At 37.3% G+C, this 21,714-nt stretch overlaps 1 protein-coding gene across 3 annotated transcripts in view; it reads left to right on the top strand.

The window, feature by feature from the left end:
• Positions 1–8,892: 8,892 nt before the first annotated feature.
• Ppp2r3a (protein phosphatase 2 regulatory subunit B''alpha) overlaps positions 8,893–21,714 on the top strand; it is a 172,141-nt gene continuing 159,319 nt past the window's right edge. For 2 of the 3 annotated variants that reach the window (XM_058574874.1, XM_046431355.2), the window contains exon 1: positions 8,893–9,044. The gene's annotated coding sequence lies outside the window, so the exon portion shown is untranslated. Of the gene's footprint in view, positions 9,045–9,201; positions 9,578–21,714 lie in introns of those variants that run through there. The other variant, XM_046431356.2, reaches the window with a different exon arrangement.

The raw sequence follows: 21,714 nt of genomic DNA, 5'->3' as shown, positions 1-21,714 counted from the left end.
CTGAGTACTTACAGTCACTGGACTTCTCTAGTACATGGGCACTTTTCAAAACTCAATAATTAAAAACAAAACTCCCCCAATATTAACACCTACTAGGTAGCTATCCCTCTGATCATACCAGACACGACTTAAGACAGTGTTATATGAGCAGAGGGATCCAAATAGATCAATGGAACAGAATAAAGAACCCAGAAATAGAGCCATACAAATGTGCCCAACTGGTTTTTTAAAATAGAGTTGATTTTTTTTTAGATTTTGATTTATAGAAAAATTAAGGGGTAGGGGATGTAGCTCAGTGGAAGAATGTTTGTGTGGCATGTGTGAGGACCTAGGTTTCATACCCATCACTATTTTAAAAAAAGAAGAAGAAGAAGAAGAAAAAAAAATTAAACAGATACTAGAGTTCCCACATACTTTGCACCCAGTTTATTATCAACATCTTACATTAATATCGTACATTTGTTATAATTAAAGAACTAATACTGAAATATAATTATTAACTAATGTACATAGTATATTTCTTCAGTTGTTCTGTCTCTTTAGGCTGGTGTTGGTTCCTTACTTAGAATTTCCTTGGTTTGGAGGCGTTTTTGAGTTTATTTGTCTTTGTTTTGTTTTTATTTACCTTGACAACTTTCAGGAGTATCAATCATAATTTTGTAGGATTCCCCATTACACACATTTATTTGTCTATTGTTTTTCTCATGAGGAAACCTGGGTTATGGGTTATTGGGAGGAAGATGACAGCTGAAAGGTACCATTTTTTTTTAAGAGAGAGTGTGTGTGAGAGAGAGAGAGGGGGAGAGAGAGAGAGAGAATTTTTAATATTTATTTTTTAGTTTTTGGCGGACACAACATCTTTGTTTATATGGGGTGCTGAGGATCCAACCCAGGCCGCACGCATGCCAGGCAAGCGCACTACCGCTTGAGCCACATTCCCAGCCCCAGTAAGGTACCATTTTTATCTCATCAAATCAAGAGTGCATACTATCAACATAATTTCTGACTGTAGGTGTTAACTCTGATCACCAGGCAGAGGTAGTGTTTGTCACTTCTCGACATTGAAAAGCTGCTTCTCTGCCCTTTCCAGACTTTTCTCTTTGGAAGAAAGTCAGTATGGGCAGCCCACACCTATGGATGGGGAGTTATCTCCCTCATTAAAGGAGAGGTATCTGTGTAAATTATTTGTAATTCTTCTTCATGACAGATTTATCTATCTTCTGTCATATACTCATATAGTTAGTATTCAATTCTTTCTTTTTTCTTTTCTTTTTTTCTGGACAGGGTCTCACCATTTTTCCCAACTGGCCTTTAACTCCTGGGCTCAAGCAATCCTATTGCTCCATCTTCCAGATAGCTGGAACTATAGGTGTGCACCACCATACCTGTAAATTCAATCTTTTTGTCTCATCATGGATTCATTGGTATTGAGCAAAATGCCAAAAAACAGAAAACAAAATTTAAAAAAAAATTAAGCTTAGAGTAGACAATAGAAGAAATTAGTTCTGGTCACCTATAGCACTACAAGGTAACAATTGTTTACAACAATCTATGATACATTTCAAAATAAGAAGAGTACAAAAGTTCTCCATGTGTAGAAATAATAATTGTTTGAAGATCAAAGCGCTTATATCCATGATATGGTCATTGCACATTGTAAACATTTATTGAATTCTCATACTGTACCCCTTAAAGATGTACAAATATTATGTCAATCAATCAACAAATAAAATTTGGGGGCCAAAGGAGTAACTCAGGGGCAGAGTGCTTGCCTTGCATGCATGGGGCCCTGAGTTCTCCAGCAATGAAAAAAAAAAAATCCATCTACATGCATGCTGCTTTCCAGTGGGTTAAAGTTTTTGCTCCATTTTAACATATTCCAAAGTGGACATTGTAGAGAACATACCATGAGAATGGTTTATACTACAAAGATATCTTGTGATTCTAATGAACAGATTCACTCTGAAAGAAAAGGTACGTATGGCAAATGAACATACATTTATATGTCCTAACCCTTTTAAAAATGTTAAACTATGTATGAAGTATTATTTATGATTCTCCACTTTAGCTGAGTTTTTCTGTAAGACAAACTTAAGCAGATACTGAGCAAGAGTGAAGAAGTGACTCAAACCTTAAATTCAATACTTTTTATGTTGAGTTCAAAAATAAGTTATTTTTTAATCCTCTTGGCAATTTGGGTAGGTTTTCTTTGACAGATGGGATATTTGAAATGTTGGATTCAGACTTGTGATTTTAACTTCAAATGTTTAAATGAACTTAATTGATGATAAATTGGCGATTTAAATTTGAGATGTGTAAAATCTGAGATGGATTGATTATGTTTATAGACTGCATTTGAATTTTTCAGAGATTTTGAGGTACTAAATCTATAACTTTTGAGTTGTTAGGTTTGTAAATGGAGTTTATGCACTTAGGAATATAGGTTTATTAGATTTGTAAGCTTGCTTGTGGAATATCTGAAGTGCTTTTGAGGATAAGAAACATTACATTTGTAGTGACAGTTTGAAGAGTTTCATCAAATTAATACATAAATGTTTATAGAATTTATCATATTGACAAGCTAATTTTAAATTTGACTACTCTATAGATATCATTACAAGATTTAAATTTAAGCTTAATTTATACATTTGATACATTTCAAAATAAGAAGAGTACAAAAGTTCTCCATTTTATTAGCTTAAAAGCCTAATAAAAGTAGACAGCTTAAATAAATTTGACATTAATTAAACAAAAATAATTCTAAATGTTTTTGTTTAATTTAAATAAAACATTTTAAAAAATGATTAAATGATGGTAGGTCAAATTCTCTCAATCCAGGTTTTCACACATACAAAAATCTTGACTTTCAAAGACAATCTAGCACTTTAAATAGAGAGTTGCTGTATAATTACTGTTAGATATATATAACCAGTAGGAATGAAAACGTATATCCATACAAAGAAAGGACATGAATCTTCAGAGCAGGCTTATTTGTAATAGTCCCAAACTGGAAGCAACCTAAATGTTCATTAGCAGGAGAATGTATACACAAATTGCAGTATAACCACCCAGTAGAATGTTATTTTGGTGCTGGGCCACAAAGAGAGATGGTAATGACCTGAACTGAAACTGCAATAATAGAGCCAGAGAAGAGAGAACACATTTGAGAGACAATTTTAAAGAAAAGTCAGCAAAACTTTGAGATTTATTGCATAATAGAGACGAGGGAACAGGAAGAATTTCTGGCTTAAATACTGAATGGAAAACAGTATGAAGGTTCCTCAAAAAACTAAAAATAGAACTACCATATGATCCAGTAATCCCACTACTGGGTATGTATCCAAAGGAAATGAAATCAGTATGTTGGAGAGACATCTTTGCTCCCATGTGGATCACAGTACTATTCACAATAGTGGAGAAACTATTTGTTAGGAACAAATCTAAGCGTCCATCAACTGATAAGTGGATAGAGAAAATATAATATGTGAAATGTACATGCACATACACACACACAGTGGAACACCATTCAGTCATAAAAAGGGTGAAATCCTGTCATTTGTGACAACATGGATAGAATCAAAAGACATTATGTTAAATAAAATAAGCCAGACATGGAAAGACGAATCCCACATAATCTCACTCAGTATGTGGAATCTAAAAAAGTTAATATCCTGTATCAGAAGTCTAATAATGGTTACCAGAGGCTGGGAAGAGTGGGGGCAAGGGAGATGGGGAAAAGTTTGTCAATGGGTGATAAGTTACAGTTAGATAGGAGAAATAAAATAGGATGACTATAAATAATGGTAAAATACTGTGTATTTCAAAGAAATTGGAAGAAGCTGGGTGTGGTAGTGCATGCCTGTAATCCCAGTTACTCAGAAGGCCGAGGCAGGAGGATTGCAAGTTCAAGGACAGCCTCAGCAACTTAGTGAGGCCCTAAGCAGCTTAGTAAGGCCCTGTCTCAAAATAAAAACTAAAAAAGACTAGGGACGTGACTCAGTGGTTCAGTGCCCCTGGGTTTAATAACCTAGCACCAAAATAAAGAAAGAAAGAAATCAAAGAAGAGGGAAGGAAAATTTTAAACATATTTACCACAAAGAAATAATAAAACCAGTTATGGTGGCAGGAATCTGTAATCAGAAGCTGAGCAGGAAGATTATAAATTCAAGGCCAGCCTTGGCAACTTAGAAAAACCCTGACTCAAAAATTTAAAAAGGTTGGGCATATAGCTCAGTGGTAGAGTGCCTCTGGATTCAATGCCCAACACTGAAAAAAAAAATGATAAATGTTTGAGGAGTTAGATGTACTTACCATGATTTGAACATTACAAAATGTATACATATATCAAAACATCACATGGTATTCCAAAAATATGTACAATTTTTATGTGTCAATAAAAAAATAATGAAAAATGAGAATTTCTGGCTTAAGTGTCATGGTAAATATTGGGAACTTCACCTAAGATGAGAAAAGAACATTGAAAGAGAAGCAGGTTTGGGAGTTAGGAGAAGAAGATGATATACTAAATTCTAGACATGTTATTGAATTGTAATACAATTCCATTGTGGTCTGAGAGTATATTTAGCACAACTTGAATTCTTTTAAATTTAAGATTTGTTTCATATCATCAAATCTGATCTATCTGGGTAAATGTTCCATGGGCACCTGAAAAGTATGTAGATTCTTTTATTAAATGGAGCATCCTACAAGCATCAATTAGGTGAAGTTATTTGATAGTGTTAATCAAATATTCCATATTTTTCCATATTTTCCATCTACTGTTACTAGAAGCATGGTATTGAAATCTATAGCTATAATCATGGATTTATTTCTTCTTCATCCTATTTTTGTTACATGTATTTTAAAACTCTATTGTTAAGGGCATATACATTTAAGATTGTATCTTCTTGGTTAACAGACACCTTTATCATTATGACATAGGCTTCTTTACATTTTTTTATTTTATTTATTTATTTTTATATGGTGCTGAGGATCCAACCCAGGCCTTGGCACATGCTAGGCGAGCGCTGTACCACTGAACCACAATCCCAGTCCAGCTTCATTACATTTGATAATATTCTTTACTATAAAATCTACTTTAGTTTGGACTACATCTTTTTTTAGAATAGTAAATCTCTTTCTATCCTTTTACTTTTAACCTAACTTTGTCTATGAATTTAAAGTACATTTCTTTTTCTTTTTTAGTTGTAGATGGACACAATACCTTTATTTATTTATTATTTATTTATTTATTTTTATAAGGTGTTGAGGATCAAATCCAGTGCTTCACGCATGCTAGGCAAGCACTCTATCACTGAGCCCCTTAAAGTGAATTTCTTGTTAGCAGCATATTGTTGTGTTTTAGATTTTTTTTACCTAATCTTTGTTGTTGAATCATATAGTTTTAGTCCATTTATATTTAATATGATCATTTATGTGTTTTATTTTAAGTCTATCATCTGCTGGTCTGGAAACTATACTTGTTTTATATCTCTCTGATACTCTTTTCATTTTCTGAAAGTGTATTGAGCTTCTTAAATCTCTAAGTACAATCAGCCCTCCATATCTGCAATTTCTGCATCTGTGGATTCAACCAGATGCAGATTAAAAATATTCAGAAAAAGAGTTGCATCTACACTGATATATACAGATTTTTTTTCTTGTCATTATTCCCTAAGCAATGCAGTAAGACAACTTTTGCATAGTATGTATATTTTATTAGTATTATAAATAATGTAGACATTAAAGTATACAAAAAGATGTTTGAAGGTAATATGAAATACTACCCCAATTTTACATAAGATACTTGAGCATCTGTAGATCTTGATACGAAGAAGGGTGGGATTGTTGAAAAAATCTTTGGCAGATAGCAAGGAATGACTGCATATGGTTTCACAAAATATGGAAACCTTCAGCTGTTATTTATTCAAATATGTCTTGATCCCACACCTCTACATTTATTCATATATTAGGTGACTTCTAGTTGTCCTACATCTCACTTATATTCTTTTTCTTTTTTATCTCTTTTTTCTCTGAATGTGTGATTTTTAGATAATTTCTATTGATGTAGCTTAAAGTTCACTAATCTTTTCTTTAGCAATGTCTAGTTTGCCATTAATTCAATTTCATTTTTTTTTTATTCTTGCTTATTGTGATGCTGGGGATTGAACCCAGGGGCTTATGCAAGATAGTCAACTATTGAGCTACATCCTCAGGATCTTAATGTATTTTTCATCTTAGATATTATAGACTTCATCTGTAGAAGTATGATTTAGGTCTTTTGTTATATATTTTCTGTATCTTGGGAACTTTTTTAATATTTTGGGATATAGATATATGTCTTCATATCCTTGTCTACTAATTGTAATATTCATGACAATTCTGGGTTTGTTTCTGACAGGTTGATTTTTCTCTTCCTTATGGGTTGTACTTTCCTAAGTCTAATCAAAACTCTAGTTCTATCAGCTTATGGGAAAATACAGGGGTAGAGCCCATGTTAAACAACAATATAGGTCGGTAATCAGCAAAATGCAAAATATGGGAAACTCCACAGGACAAAGTATCCATTTCTTTTACATATGAAACAAAAGGAAATAAAACAAAGGTTTAAGAGACTTAAAGAAAATGCAATGTAAGGACCTTTTGAGTTGAAGAAATGAATTCTATAAAACATGGGGAAATTTGAACACTGCCTAGACCTTAAGAAATTATTTATCTTTAAAAAAAAAAAAGAAATTATTTATCTTAAAAGATTTTTAATGATGTCCTTGCTTTTTAAAAGAGACTTCATCATTTAAAGATGCATATGAAAATATTTATGCGTGAAATAACATGCTAGTTGTGATTTGTTTCAAAATAATCCAGGGAAGAAAGGTAGTGAGGATACAGATGGAACAAACTGTCCATGGGATGATAATTGTTGAAGCAGAGTAATAGGTGCATAGTAATTCATTATAAATTATTATTTTCACTTTTGCAATTGATATTAAATATTTTTCATGAATATTTGATAGTTTTTTCCATTTTAAATGTTTTTTAATTAAAAATATTCAGATGTTCTTTTTGCTGAGAAAATGGACCCTACTATCTCTCTCCCTGCCCCAATACAATTAATTGTGCTCAGGACTATTCTCCCTCCATCATAATAAATTAAACACTTATTTATTTTCAATCTCCCTTACTTGGCCATAAGCCCCTTGAGAGCAAAGATGTTGTCTCATTTGTTTCATATTCTTTGTATTCTTACAACGGACTACAGAGCCTGGGTGCTCAATAAATGGTGATAAATTGGCAACCCTCTAGTCCCAAATCACCAAGGCACTCATGAAGAGGCTGACTCCACTGTACTGAATCAAATTTCAAGGCAGGATTTGTGTCCTTTGTACATTCAAGTTATATTGTGTATAAATGCATGGCAAAGGAGCCAAAGGAGTCCTAATGTAAAAACTCGGGCAATAAAACTGTCAAGACAAACCAAGAATCCAGGTTGGCAGGGTCAGCAGTATTGGAATTGTTTTATGGTTCACTGTGTACCGTGTACCTCCCCTTCTTACCCACATGAAATCAACCTTGACCTTTGTGAAGTCTTTCTGTCCTGCCCTACCTTTCTCACAGGATTGCTTTAAGTCTCAAGTAAGATATCATAAGCATGTGAAAGGGCTTTTAAAGTGGAAAAGCAGTATAAAGTTGAAAATATAATTTGCTTTTCTTTCCAAGGCATCTTACAGACAACATCATTTTAGCTACTGGGAAAATTGACTTTGGGTGCAATTTTTCAGCAGGTAAAGCCTGTTCTAGGCGATTTTATATACATTTTCCTTTCCTGGCAATCAACACACACACACACACACACACACATATATAAACACACACACTACACCTTGTGTGTGCCTGGTGCTGTTTTGGGTGCAGGAGACAGAGAGTGAGGACAATAGCAGGATATCTGGGACCTATCCTCACAGCCCATCTAATTCTTGGCTACTTTTAAGTCTTTACATACCTCCCAATCCTTCCCCTAGGATTATCTCCATCCTTATCATGCTATTCAGTCTCCTGATTGACCTACTGTTATTTGTATGCTTATATACTTATTATATTTTTAATTAAGAACTTCACAAAAACACACTTGATTCGGGGTTCCTAATTCTGGGGAAATTTCTATTTTACAAATGTATTGTGGAAAAGGGCACGACTGTGGGCCAGTCAGCTTTCAGTTTTTGAGGCAGTTACTAAGTGGGCAATTTTGCAAAGCCCTCGCAGGTTGAATCCTCCTGGTTATTGATGAGGTGTTTTTTTGTTGTTGTTGTTTTGTTTTTTTTATTAGAAGCCAGACCACCTTATGTGGTGTGAAAATTGGAAAGTGGTTATGAGTGTCAGAATATTTAGCTGTGCATTTGGTTTTATATAGCTTTCTGTATTGGGGTTACATTTAACAACAATTATTTTTAAATTTCTTTCAAAATTCATATAACTTCTTGGGCTGAGCCAAATGTGGCGCAGGTGTTGGCTAATGCGAGGTCAGGATAGTCTGGTCAGCGGTGAGGGCCGCCCTCAAAGGGGCCTAGTGGCCTCTGAGAGGGAAAAACAACTAAAGACTATAACAACAACCAGAAGAAAAATGACGATGACAATAGTAATAGTAACACATTCGAGCAAGAGCCTCGTACCGGTCAAATAACAGTAACGCTTTAGACTCACTTCTCAGGCCGCCATACAAGAGGGTGCGTGGGCTGCAGCCGCGGCGGCCCTCGCAGCTCCCTTTCTGCCCCCACCAGCCTGGAGGGGCGGACCCTGAGGGGCGAGGCGGGGCCTGTAGGGCGGGGAGGGGCGAGGCGGGGCCTGGAGGGCGGGGAGGGGCGGGGAGTCAACCCGCCGCGGAGGGTGGGACGAGCGGGAGGCGGCGGCGCTGCTGGGCGGGGCACACTCAGGCCTCCGCTCCTCACGCGCCGCGTTTGCATCCCCGAGCCCGCGCTGCGCGGAGCCCTGGTGGCGAGTGTCGCCCGCTAGCTGAGGCAGCTGCCGGAGGAGGAGCCGCGGGCTCTGAGGTAGGCGCGGGGGCTCCCGCCGCGCGGCCTACAGCCCTCGGCGACCCCGGCCCGGCCCAAGGGGTAGCGAAGCCGGGGGGCGGCGCGCGGAGGCCGGGCGGGCGGGGCCGGGCCTGGGGGCGGGGACCGGCCTGGCCAGAGGAACAGCAGAACGGACAGGGCTGTGGTCACGGTGACTCCGGGCAGTGCGGGCACCTCTGCGCACTTACCGGGGCCCGAGAGTGTGGAAAACGCCTGCCCGGGCGCCGGCGGAGGAGGGAGGCCGAGTGGCCGGCGCCTCCCACTTTTCGGGGCTCCGGGGCTAGTTCCCCCGCACAGTCCTCGGGAACTTGTTAACAGGAAAGCTTGGCAGAGAAGCAAATGCCAACGTTCTGGAAGAACTGAGAGTCACGTCGTTAGGCGCTGAGGCTTTATTTTCCTTCCCCGCCCCCTGCCCAACCTCGGCCCGACTTGGCCAAAGAAGGATGTGTCACCAGCTCGGGGCCGCGGGCGGGATCCCTGCCCGGCTGGGAGCTAGGGTACCTGAAACAAAGGTAAACGGAGGCCGGGCGGATCTCGGCATTGCTCCGCGGCCGCGCTCGGAGCGCCTCGGTGGGTCTCCGCCGCGGTGGCCGGCCTCCGCCTCGGAGGGGCGTTCTCCTGGGGGACCTTTCGATGGAAACCAGCTGTCCGGGCTTGGAGTTGATGTTGCATCCGAACTCTCTTGTGCACACATTATTTCCATTCCTCCCACTCTGGTTAAAGCGTAAGGAAATTTTATCCCGCTTAATTGACGGCAAACGTAGGGGGAGAGAAACTGCTGTTTGTAAATTATAAGGTATTTTCTTATTAGGCAGTGATCTGAAAACAAAATAAATTTTTAACACGTAAGCAGAAAGAGTGATTTGTAATGTCTTTCAAGATCAGAGAAAGCGTTCCTCCTCAAATCTTCATTTATGTACAAAACATCCCCCGCACCTATGGTGCCAGGCATTTTTCTTTGTTCTTCCTTAGTGTCAGGCCTCAGTTTCTTGTAAACAGAGCGAGTACTCAGCGCCGAGACCCTAAGAATTGCCATACTAGGTCAGAGCTTGGGCGTCCAGCTCAGCTCAGCAGGCGAGCAGGCTTGTGTTGTAGTAAAACACAGGGTGTGTTTGTTGTTGTTGTTGTTGTTGTTTTCTTGGCGATACCTTTAAACAGTATCTAGATTTCTTTCAGTAGTCTCCATGACTTTTACTGAAAACCTTTTAAAAAAAATAAATCTATAGACTTGTAATTTACACCCACAATTTAATCACAGTTATTGTATCCAAATGGCTCTCCCATCCTTTCTGGCAGAACTTATACTGTGATAAACTTGCGGGGGTGGGGTGGGGAGGGAGCTGGCTATTTTATACAACTTTTATATTGTAAAAGAATATATAAGCTCAGAAATCCAGGACAGAAAAAACAAGTTTAAAAAAATAAAAAGCTTTTGAGAAGTCTTTATCAGGTCCAACCTGGCTTTTGGGCTCAAAAATAATTATTTACTAGCAATCTGAACATTAAACAGTTAATGATTTATTTGTACTTGTAAGTATTTGCATATTTTAAAACTCAGTTTAACATTCTTGAGAGTGAAGGGGCTGTCTGACTTTATCTTGGTCTGAACTAATTTGGCCTTAAATATTTAGCTGAAACCAACTATCTGAAGAGAAAGGAGTATGCGGTACTTAGTGAGGATACCTGTTCAAACCATCTCTTTGCTTTTAAACTCTTTGGAGACTCCTCATTACTTCTAAGTCCCCAGTGATTTGGCCCCTGCCACCTTTCAACACTGAAGCTTTGCTTCCTCATTGAAGTTTTTCTTGACTTGCCCTCCAGGATCTCCCAAACAGAAACCCACAAACTTGGAGTAGAATTAACCACCCTCTTGAATATTACCATCTTGTGAATCAGGATTTCTCATCTGTGGTACTATGGACATTTTATACCATGTAATACTTTGTTGTGGAGGGCTGTCCTGCACTCCTGGTTAATTAACTAGATATCAGTAGCAACTCCATACACTATTGTAACAATCTAAAATATCTCCAGATATTGCCACACATCCCCTGGAAAGGAGCAAATTCATCCGAAATTGAGAACTATATTCTAAACTAACTGCTGCTTAATACCAGTGACATTGCATTTGTCCTCATTTGCTTATATGTTGGTTTCCTCAGCTAAGCTGGGGGGCAAAAGCAAGCATCATTTATTTAACAAACATCTGAAGGCCTACTTTGCCAGCTGGATGCTAAGTTAAGTCTGGGAATATGGTGGTAAAAGCAACAATGTGGTCTCAGCATTTCTGGTCCTATAGTCTAAAGAAGGTGACAGATGTATATATGAGTAATTGTAGTTACCTCATTACAATTATGTTAAATTCTGGGAGGAGAACAACAGGTTATCTGAATACTTAAAAGAGAGATTTTTGGAAACTAGGGGAAAAGTTTCCTTGGAAAAGTGACCTTTAAGGTGGACTCTGAAGGATAAATAGGAGTTACCAGATGAAGCTTAGAGGGTCAGTATATCCCAGACAGGGAAAAAAAAAAAAGTGTGAAGGTCCTATGGCAGAAAGGAACAGCCTTTTCTGGGAACCCATAACCAGTGTGACTGGAGCATGGAAAATGGTGGGGTAGTATGATACAGAATGAAGCTGGGAAAATAGAGGCTACTTGTCAGTGATTCTCAGTTTGGCCTGCTCATCAGAATCACCAGAGGTACTTAAACAGTATAGATGCCAGGGCCTCCTCCAGGCCCATTAAATAAGAATGTCTTCCTTGGATCCCAATAGCCCCCATCAGCCAGCATTTCCCCCATGCTTTGCAAAGGTATGATACTGATGCCAGTTTTATCATTATAGACACTTTTAAGTGGGCATTCAAGCAAATGCATGTTCTTTCTTCCTGTTGTTTACATAAATGGTAGCATACTGTGTATTCTTTTTTTAATAGTGTATTTAGAATCTTTATCTCTTGATATATAGTTTCCTTATTTTGTTGAAGGACTATATAATATTTCACTGGATGATTATACAACAGATCATTTAGCCACTGCCCTACTGACATTCAAATGATTTTCAGTCTATTACAGACAGTACTAAAAATATGCTAATTCATATGTATATGAATACATTTGTGGGATAAATTGCTAGAAGTGGAATTGTTCGGTCAAGTAAGTGTGTGTATATGTATTTGCAAATACTTATATTCCTAAATGTTCATTCTGGTCATATGGGAGAGAAAGGTTTGGAAGGAAACAAAAGTGAATGTGGGTGACAGCTGACCCTAATTTAGGTTACTGGGAGTAACTTGGAGAGAAAGCTGGTTGCTGGGACTAAGGTGATAGCAGTGGAGGAGAGTATATGTATAAAGGAGATATATTTAGTAGGCATACTTGATAGGATTTGTTGGTTGATATGGTATAAGAATTGAGGGAGGAGTTCGGTTGTGGATCAGTGGTAGAATGCTCACCTAGCATGTGTGAGGAGGCACTGGGTTCAATTCTTATCACCACAAATAAATAAATAAAATAAAGGTCCATTGACAACTAAATACATATTTAAAAAAAAAAAAAAGAATTGAGGGAGAAAAACAAGTTCCTAGGATGAATTTCTCAGAGTTCTGGCTTGCCCCACCAGGTGAATGATGAAATTTTTACCTGAGATAGAGAACATTGTAAGGGTAGTTTTGAGGTGTGTTTAAATCATTTTTCATTCACATTGGGATGCTGAGACTTTCAAGAATAGGTGTCACAGGCATTGGAAAGGGCAGAATTAGTGGCACAAATTTAAAGGTTAAAAATTAAAGGGTATGAGTGAAAGTACCCAGGGCAGAGGTTGCAGACCAGTAGCCCACCACAGAATCTGGCTAACAGATGTGTTTGTTTTGTTTTGCCCATACAGTGGTTTTGTTGTTTAATTCTATGTTAGTTGCCCATACCTTAAAATCTAAAGATTTCCCATGAAAATCAGGATTTGAAGCTTCACTTTAAAAATATGGCACTTCTAAGTTGGCTTTCCTATATGGCAACAATTATTGGAGCTAAGTCACAACTGATCTCAGCTGCTTTCTAGTTCACTACAAAGCTCACAACTCTCTAAAACCTTAAGCCTAACCCGTTTTGATGATTTACTTCCCTGATTCTATAGGCTTTTTGAGTGTGTGATTTTTGGTCAAGGGAGAGTATAGAACAGTGATTTTCATCTTGGTTGCATATTAGGATCACTGAGTGATTAAAAACCACTAATGCTGGGGTCCACCTAACAAGTTTCTATTTCTGTTTTCTTGGTCTGAATTGCAGCCTTAGATTTTTAAATGTTCCTCAAATGATTTCACTGAGCCGTGAAAGTTGAGAACCTCGAAAGAGATTAGTAAGAGAAAAGGGTTCAGGCCTAGTTTGGTAGAGAAGGGTAACTCAGGAACAGGTTATGTGGCCCAAGAGGTACAATGCGATTGCACTTTGCTTGAAGTTTTTAAGTATGTAAACTTAGCTAAATACACTGTACTGTATTTTTAATTAGATGAGAAAGAACCAAGTTTGATTTGCATTTATGTAAGTGTGCTATACTTAATGAGCCACTTAAAGGACTTTCAGGAGTAATTTAAACTATTCTTGATTTTTGCCTTAGATGCTTACTTAAGAAGCTAATTCTAGTTTAAGGTGGGTTCTAAAAGGCAAAGGAAGAGAGTATTTCACCAAAAAAGTCATCAGGCAAAGATGTGGACTAAAAATAATCTGTTGACTTTAGCGAGATGGGGTCTTTGACTTTAGTAAGAACTGTTCTAGATTAGAAGAGGCAGAAACCAGATGGAGGTGAATAGGAAGTAAGAAATGGGAATGGTGAATATTTGAAAAATTTTTTCTTTCTTTTTAAAATTATTATTATTATTATTATTATTATTATTATTATGTGTGCTGGGGATTGAACCCAGGGCCTTGCACATGCTAAGCAAGTGCTCTACCACCTTAATTCAGTTCAAAAACTTAAGTTTGCCCAAAAAGGTGGAGTGCTGCAGAGGGACTGATGTCCTGCATGTTTATATGGTAAGAAGCTCAATATGTTGGTTACCCACACACTACTAGTTAACTTTTCAGGGACGTAGCTCAGTGGTGCCTCTGCCCCATCTTAGAGGAGTCTTGCTTGTGTTTATTTTGGAGATTTTTGTGCTTTTCACTGAAGAGATATTTTTGTCATGACCCTTAAGACTTCTGAAGGGGCTGAGTCAGATGTTGGTGATTAGGACCTAAGTGTCTTGAGTATCTGGAAAGCCATAGAGTACCTAAAGGCCAGCAGTGATCTGGGCTTCAGTGACCCTGACATCATCTTCTATTGAACTGATGAACAAAGACCAGATTGTTGGCTTGTTGAAAATGGAGTACTTGGCTATATTAGGGAATGTGTATCTAACTGTCAGATTTCCAGGAGTAGTTTTTGCAGTTGTATTTTTTCCAGTTAACTTGATATTTTAGCTCAATTTTTCCAATTGCATGCATGTAAAATTTCTCATACTTTGAAATCTTTATCACTGTCTGTGATTGAAGGGTATGGGATGGATATAAATTGGAGATGTAGGCTCTTAATTTAGCTTGGAGAGAAGAGCATTGAACAAACTGGTTTCCAAAAGGTTGTATGAATGTTGTTACCTTGAAGGCTCAGAGTGACTATCTAGGAAGGATTATTACGCATATTGCCATAACCATTCTGTCTCTTATCAGTTTCTGCCTTATTAGCAGCATTAACCTTGAAGAGGAGGTGTTTTTTAAAAATATTATTTTAGTTGTTGATGGACACGATCCCTGTATTTTATTTATTTTTATATGGTGCTGAAGATCAAACCTAGTGCCCTCACATGTGCAAGGCAAGCACTCTGCCACTGAGCCACAACCCCAGCCCAAAGAGGAGGTTTTTAAGTTGTTGTAGTTTAGATATGAGGTGTCCCATAAAAGCTCATGTGTAAGACAATGCAAGAAAGTTCAGGGGTGAAATGATTGGGTTCTGAGAGCCTTAACCTAATCAGTGCATTAATCCAGTTGAATAAATTAACTGGGTGGTAACTATAGGCAGGAGAAGGAGGTACTTCATTGGAGGCATACCTCTGGGATATACATTTTGTCAATGATGGGTAGGGTCTTTCCCTCTCTGCTTTCTGATATCATGTCCTCAGCTGCTTTCCTCTGCCACATTCTTCCGCCATGATTTTCTGCTTCACCTTGTGCCCAAAGCAATGGAGTTGGCCATCTATAGACTGAGAATTCTGAAACTGTGTGCTCCAAATAGACTTTTCCTCTTCCAGTTGTTCTTTTGGTTACAGCAGTGAAAAAGTGACCTAAAACAAAAGTCAGTTTTAGGTGTCATGTTTCTAAGAGTTGTGGTCTACACCAGGAGAGAAAACACAGAGGATAGAAATTGCCAGGAATTATTACTGAAGAATGGTGTTTTTTAGTTGAAACATGACCCTATTGCTATACTCTTGCAAACAGGAGCATCATCTTAAAGGGATTAGCAATTGTAGCCACTATTGATTTATCAGATAGGTAGATGATAGTTAACTTCTATATAAAGGTTAGGGTTAGGGTTAGTTCCAAGATGGTTTGTATTGTGAGTCCATTATAAGAAAATAATTTTGTTTGGAAACTTGTATGTGCTTGGGCAACAGTGGGAAATCTATTACTACAAGTACAGTTATGTATCATTTCTGAATGATGGTAGATGGAGGGAAAAGTCCATTGCCATTGTGGTTCAGAGCTCCTTTAGTTTGTGGAGGATGTAGACTGACTGAGTAGGCAAAAGACATAAAGTTAATTCTTAGATACAGAGTTTGGGTTTTTCAAATATGAGCTGTGTGATTGAATTGGGAGGGGGTTTGGGGGTAAGAGTAACCATTTTATCACTGATTTTTCAGTACATTCACAATATTGGGCAACCATCACCACTGCCTGATCTAAGACATTTTTATCACCCCAAGAGGAAACTCTGTACCATTAAGCAGTCAGTCCCCATTCCTTTCTCCCCCTAACAACCACCAGTTTACTTTCTAGCTCTATGAATTTATGTATTCCAAAAATTTTGTATAAACAGAATCATATAACATGTAACCTTTTTGTCTGGTTTCTTTCATTCAGTGTAATATTTATATGTTTCATTCACATCTTAGCATGTATCCAGTACTCCATTACTTTCTTTGACTGAATAATATTCCATTGTATTGATATACCACATTCTGTTTATTCATCAGTTGATGGGCATTTGAGGTGTTATACCTTTTGGCTCTTCTAAATAGCGTCACTAAAGAGCATTTGTCTAACAGGTTTTTGCTGAAGTACCTCTTTTCAGTTTGATTTTTGTGTGTGTGTATATAAATCTAGGAATAGAGTTTTGGGGTCATATGGTAAAAGTTTTTGAGGAACCACCAAACTTTTCTATATCAGCTTCACCATTTTACATTTCTAACATAATATTTAGGAATTCTGGTTTCTTTACATTGTTTCCAATAGTTTTTTTTTCTGTTTGGACTGTTTGTTTGTTTCAGTTGTAGTCATCCATCCTAGTGGGTATGAAGTGATATCTTACTGTGGTTTTCATTTGCATTTCCCTAGTGACTTAATGGTGTTGAGTATCTTTTCATATATTTGTCAGCCATTTGGATATCTTCTTGGAGAAATATCTATTGAAGTCCTTTGGTTTTAAAGTGGGTTGTTTTTGTTATTGAGTTGTAAGAGTTGCTTATGTATTCCGGATATTAGACTTTTTTAAATACTTTTTTTACTTGTAGTTGGACACAATGCCTTTATTTTATTTATATATTTTTAATGTGGTACTGAGGATCAAACCCAGTGCTAGACGAGCACTGTACCACTGAGCCACAACCCCAGCCCCAATATTAGACCTTTATCACTACATGATTTACAATTACTTTTTCACGAATTGTGAGCTGTCTTTTCATTTCTCGATAGTGTCCTTTACACGAAACTTTTTAATTGTTTTTCCTTGTGTTGCTTATGCTTTTAACAGCATATGTAAGAATCCATTACCAAATCCAAGGTCATGTCAATTGACCCCTGTGGGGTTTTTTCCTAAGAGTGTATAGTTTTGGTTCTTACATTTAGGTCTTTGACCCATTTTGAATCATTTTTGTAGGTGAGGGTAGGCCACACTCTGCTTTGTCTCTCTGACAATATCTCCTACCACTCTGTTCCATTCTTGCTTTGTTCCAGTCATAAACACAACCTTTTTCTTCTTCCAACAAGAAGGTGTGCTCCTGCTGCAGGATCTTTGCATTCTCCCTCACAAAACTTCTTCCTCCTTCATTACTCTCAGGTCTTTGCTAAAGTTCACTTTCCCCAGTGCTCCCTGTCTCCCTTCCCCTTCAAACTCTGCTTCCCAGCACTCTGGGGAGTCTGAGTATTCCTCCTACCCCACCCCTCAAGACAGAACACTTAAGGCTATCCTTCCCTTAGACTATCCCATTTCCTTTTCTTTGATTATTCATCTTTACACTTTCATTTAAGCAGGGTACCTCCAGTTAAAAATGTTTTAGCCAAGCATGGTGGCACACACCTGTAATCCCAGTGGCTTGGGAGGCTGAGGCAGGAGGATCACAAGTTCAAAGCTTGCCTCCACAAAAAGCAAGACCCTAAGCAACTCAGTGAGACCCTGTCTCTAAATAAATACAAAATAGGGCTGGGGATATGGCTCAATGGTTGAGTGCCCCTGAGTTCAATCCCGGTACTAAAAACTAACATAAAATAAATATTTTAAAAAAAATTTTATAAACTTCTTATCCATGAGATCAAAAATTAAAAGCTAAGATTAGTGGCTATGAATGGAAATGTCATTAAGGCTTTCAAAAACCACACCAAGGGACATTTATTCTTTCCATATGGTAGATCACAGGCACATTCCCTGTTTTACAACAATCTTGGGGGTCAGCCTCAGAATACTGCTTTTATGTGTACTGATGAAGATGGTGCTTCTACTATGCCATATCCTCTTGCAAGCCCTATGGCACAGGTGTTAGCATTTTGTCTTCTCTCAATTTAGTACATTTTAATGATCTTGGTTTTCTTCTGGCAGATCTGGTTAGAACCTCTGTCCCATGGTGAGTCCTCCTAATGAGTGGAGATCCACCTGGTTCTGAGAGTATTGGGATCCAAGCATGGAAAACATTTGAGGATCCCTTGTAATGGAGAGAGTATGTTGATTTTACTGTGGAATGCCCTAGACCCTAAAGAAATCCAATGATTGTTGTCTCCAAAAAGTAAATTCAGAGGCTTTGTCTGATTTGACATTTCTCAGTCTGTCTGCAAATCTGCTGGCCTTCATGCAGACTTTCTGGTAGGTTCATGTTATTACAGGCTGGAATGGAGGTTGTTTTGATTTGTTGTTTTAAGATAATTATTTCTACTGAATTTTTAACCAGACAGCTGTTGTATAAATATACTCTCTTTACCTTATCTCTTTTCCTAGATGAGCTAATTTCCTAAATGACAAGTAGATAAATTAATATAATTTCAGACAGTGGTATTAGTGCTATGAAGAAAATAAAGTGGGCCTATTCCCCTAATGATGTGTTGTCTATGATTTCCCCCTATATTAATAATTCTTATATTAATAATTTCCTGTATTAATATAAATAATATTTTCTTATATTAATAATTTGCTATATTAAACATTGTTCTTGTGCAATTTTATGAATGTTTATATTGCATAGATTCTGAAAGAGATTTTCTGGATTATGTAATCATACAATCACAGTTTTAATAGAGATTGTCAAATTGGTGCCCAGGGTATCTATACTAGTATAAAATATTTTATATAACTAATATCTGTTTCTGGTTTTTCAGTAAAATATTTGTATTTTTAATTACACTAATAATATTTAATATATTCACTTTATTAAAAAATTAACATAAGTCCTCATATTCTTGTCAATTTGCAAACTTTGCCTCTTTTTTTAATTTTTTTTTTTAGTTGTAGTTGGACACAATATCTCCATTCTGATTATTCATTTCTGTGTGGTGCTGAGGATCGAACCCAGCACCCCGCATGTGCTAGGCGAGCACTCCACTGCTGAGCCACAGCCCTAGCCCCAGAACTTTGCGTCTTAAATAAAAGTTTTACAAAATGGTACAGTGTCTCCTTGTTTTAATTCTTATTTCCCTTTTAATATTTTTAATTAACACATAATAATTGTACATATTTATGAGGTACTGTTCTGACTTGTGTTTTCAATGTGTTATGACCAAAGTTGAGCAATTGGCATATCCATTACCTCAAATGTTTATCATTTCTTTGTGGTTGAGAACATTTGAAATTTTCTCAACTATTTTGAAATGTACAGTATATTATTAACTATAGTTGCCTACTGTATAGTAGAACACTGTGGTTGATATGTTTTCTAAAGCTTTTGATCTTTTGTACTTCTTTTTCTGTCCTTTGAGTTACATAGCAGAAACTGCCAGTTACTTATTTTTTCTTTCTTCCTTCATGTTTAGTAATAGAAACCCCAGCTTTTAGCCATGCCCATTGCTGCCCATCCAGAAAACGGGACTCCTTAAGAGTTAAGCATACCATTTGAATAAGTTTTAGCTAGTGGTTTAGCAGAAAGGTTAGGTGGGACTCTGAAGTCTTTTAATAGAGGAAAGGCACCCCCTTCTTCATCCCTTCACCTCTTCTGTATATTAGAACACACTTAAAATGACTTAAGCATTAGCAGCCATCCTAGACCATCAGGGTCATCAGGTAGGTGATAGGTCAGTGATCAGAAAGCCGGAGTATCCACGCATTTGGTGGAGCCACTCCAACCCTCATCTTCTTTTGCATGAGAGAAAAATGTAACTTTTATCTTGTTTAAATACTCTTATGTTTGTTTTTTTATTATTTGTAGCATAATACATGTATTTTTTCTTATTTATTTATATTCTAGGTACTCACTTTTTATTGAAAAGTGTCACATTTTCCTCCAGTCTGTTAGTTCTCTCCCTTTGTGGTCTTTTTTTATTAAATCATTTTTAATTTTGATGTTAATTTTGCGTTCCTGGCTTTTAATTTTGTGAACTTTTTAAAAACTGACTTTTTAAAACCTGACTTTTGGGGCTGGGGATGTGGCTCAAGCGGTAGCGCGCTCGCCTGGCATGCGTGCGGCCCGGGTTCGATCCTCAGCACCACGTACAAACAAAGATGTTGTGTCAGCCGAGAACTAAAAAATAAATATTAAAAAAAAAAAAAAAACCTGACTTTTTTAATGAATGTGTTTTCTGCCCAAAATATATAAACATGAAATTTTTACTTTTTATTACTTTTATATATTTTTGAAATTTAGATCTTTAATTCCCAAAATTATTTCTATGAATAGTGTGAATGTTCAAATGGCTATCCATTTGGAATAATTTTTATAATACCTGGCATGTTAATTATCAGTTCATAAATTCTCACATATACGTAAGTTGGTTTTAGAACTCTAATCTCATTAATCATTGTTTCTGTGCCATTATTACATTTTTAATTACCTTGCTTAGTCTGTTACATTAGATGGCTCTGTTTATTCTCAGCCCTCCTGCTCTCAAATTCTTTCCTCTGTGTTCGGTCTCCATACCACTCCTGGCCTTTTGGTTTGGAACCCTAGTATGTATCCCCTTCCTGAAGTTGGATTTTCCCGCAGCTCTGCTTTACCAACCGATTTCCATATCTTCCCCATCTCCCCAAAACCCTACCACACACACACACACACACACACACACACCCCTACCTCTTTTATGATAGTGAATGAAAAATTTACTGCTGAAATTGTGATCACAGAGCCCTACTAGAGGTGGTAAATTCAGACTTGTTATCTTTGATTAGTTTTGTTTAGTTAGGTACTATTCTTGAGCCCCACATGACCATATTATTTTACCTGAAATTATCTGTCTTAGAGACAGATAAGTACTTCATGCACTCTTCCAGTGGGAAAGCTCAGTGCAAAAATGATCTAATAATCTTAGCTGTGATAAGACCTCACCAAAGATACAGTCAAGACTGGTTAAATAGAGGGCATCAGTGGGACCACAAAATAGGATACAAAAGCTGTATCCAGGGAAGGAGCTAAGAAATGGTTTCTGTTGAAGGTCACATCTAAGAACTGTGATGGGTCAGTTTAGAGAAATCTGTATTACCTTATTTTTGGGAAAAAAAATATTGTTTAGTTGTAGGTGGACACAGCACCTTTATTTTTTATTGTTATGTGATGCTAAGGATTAAACCCAGTGCCTCATGCATGCTAGGTGTTGTTCTACCTCTGAGCCACAATACCAGCCCCTGTATTACCTTCTTAAGTAAGCATATTTCCATTGGACTTTTACCTTCTCCCTCTACCCCAGTTGAGGATCTGACAATTCATATATTAAGAAGATATTGTAGAATTTCTGTTTTTTGAACTGGCTACACGTTGGGTTATAAGAACAAATAAATTGTAGTGACTTTCTGACTCATCTGCTTCTGCTTCTAAGTTTCTTTTTTTGTTCAGTGACTCTTTGCATTGAATCTTTGTTTTGTATTTGTGTTTTCTCCTAATTCAATTTCATGTTTTACTCTTCCGTTAAGTTTCTTTAAATTGTTTTTTCTTGCCCTGACATTTGCATTCTTTCACATTTAGAACCTACTGCATTTTCCATTTCCCTCCTGTTGATT

This window comes from Marmota monax, unplaced genomic scaffold, assembly GCF_021218885.2.
Source record: "Marmota monax isolate L192 unplaced genomic scaffold, Marmota_monax_Labrador192_F-V1.1 WCK01_AAM20220418_F8-fsc00022, whole genome shotgun sequence".
Lineage (NCBI taxonomy): Eukaryota > Metazoa > Chordata > Mammalia > Rodentia > Sciuridae > Marmota > Marmota monax.
Note: the sequence above shows the minus strand (reverse complement) of the source record. Positions and strands in the feature narration are given on the sequence as shown.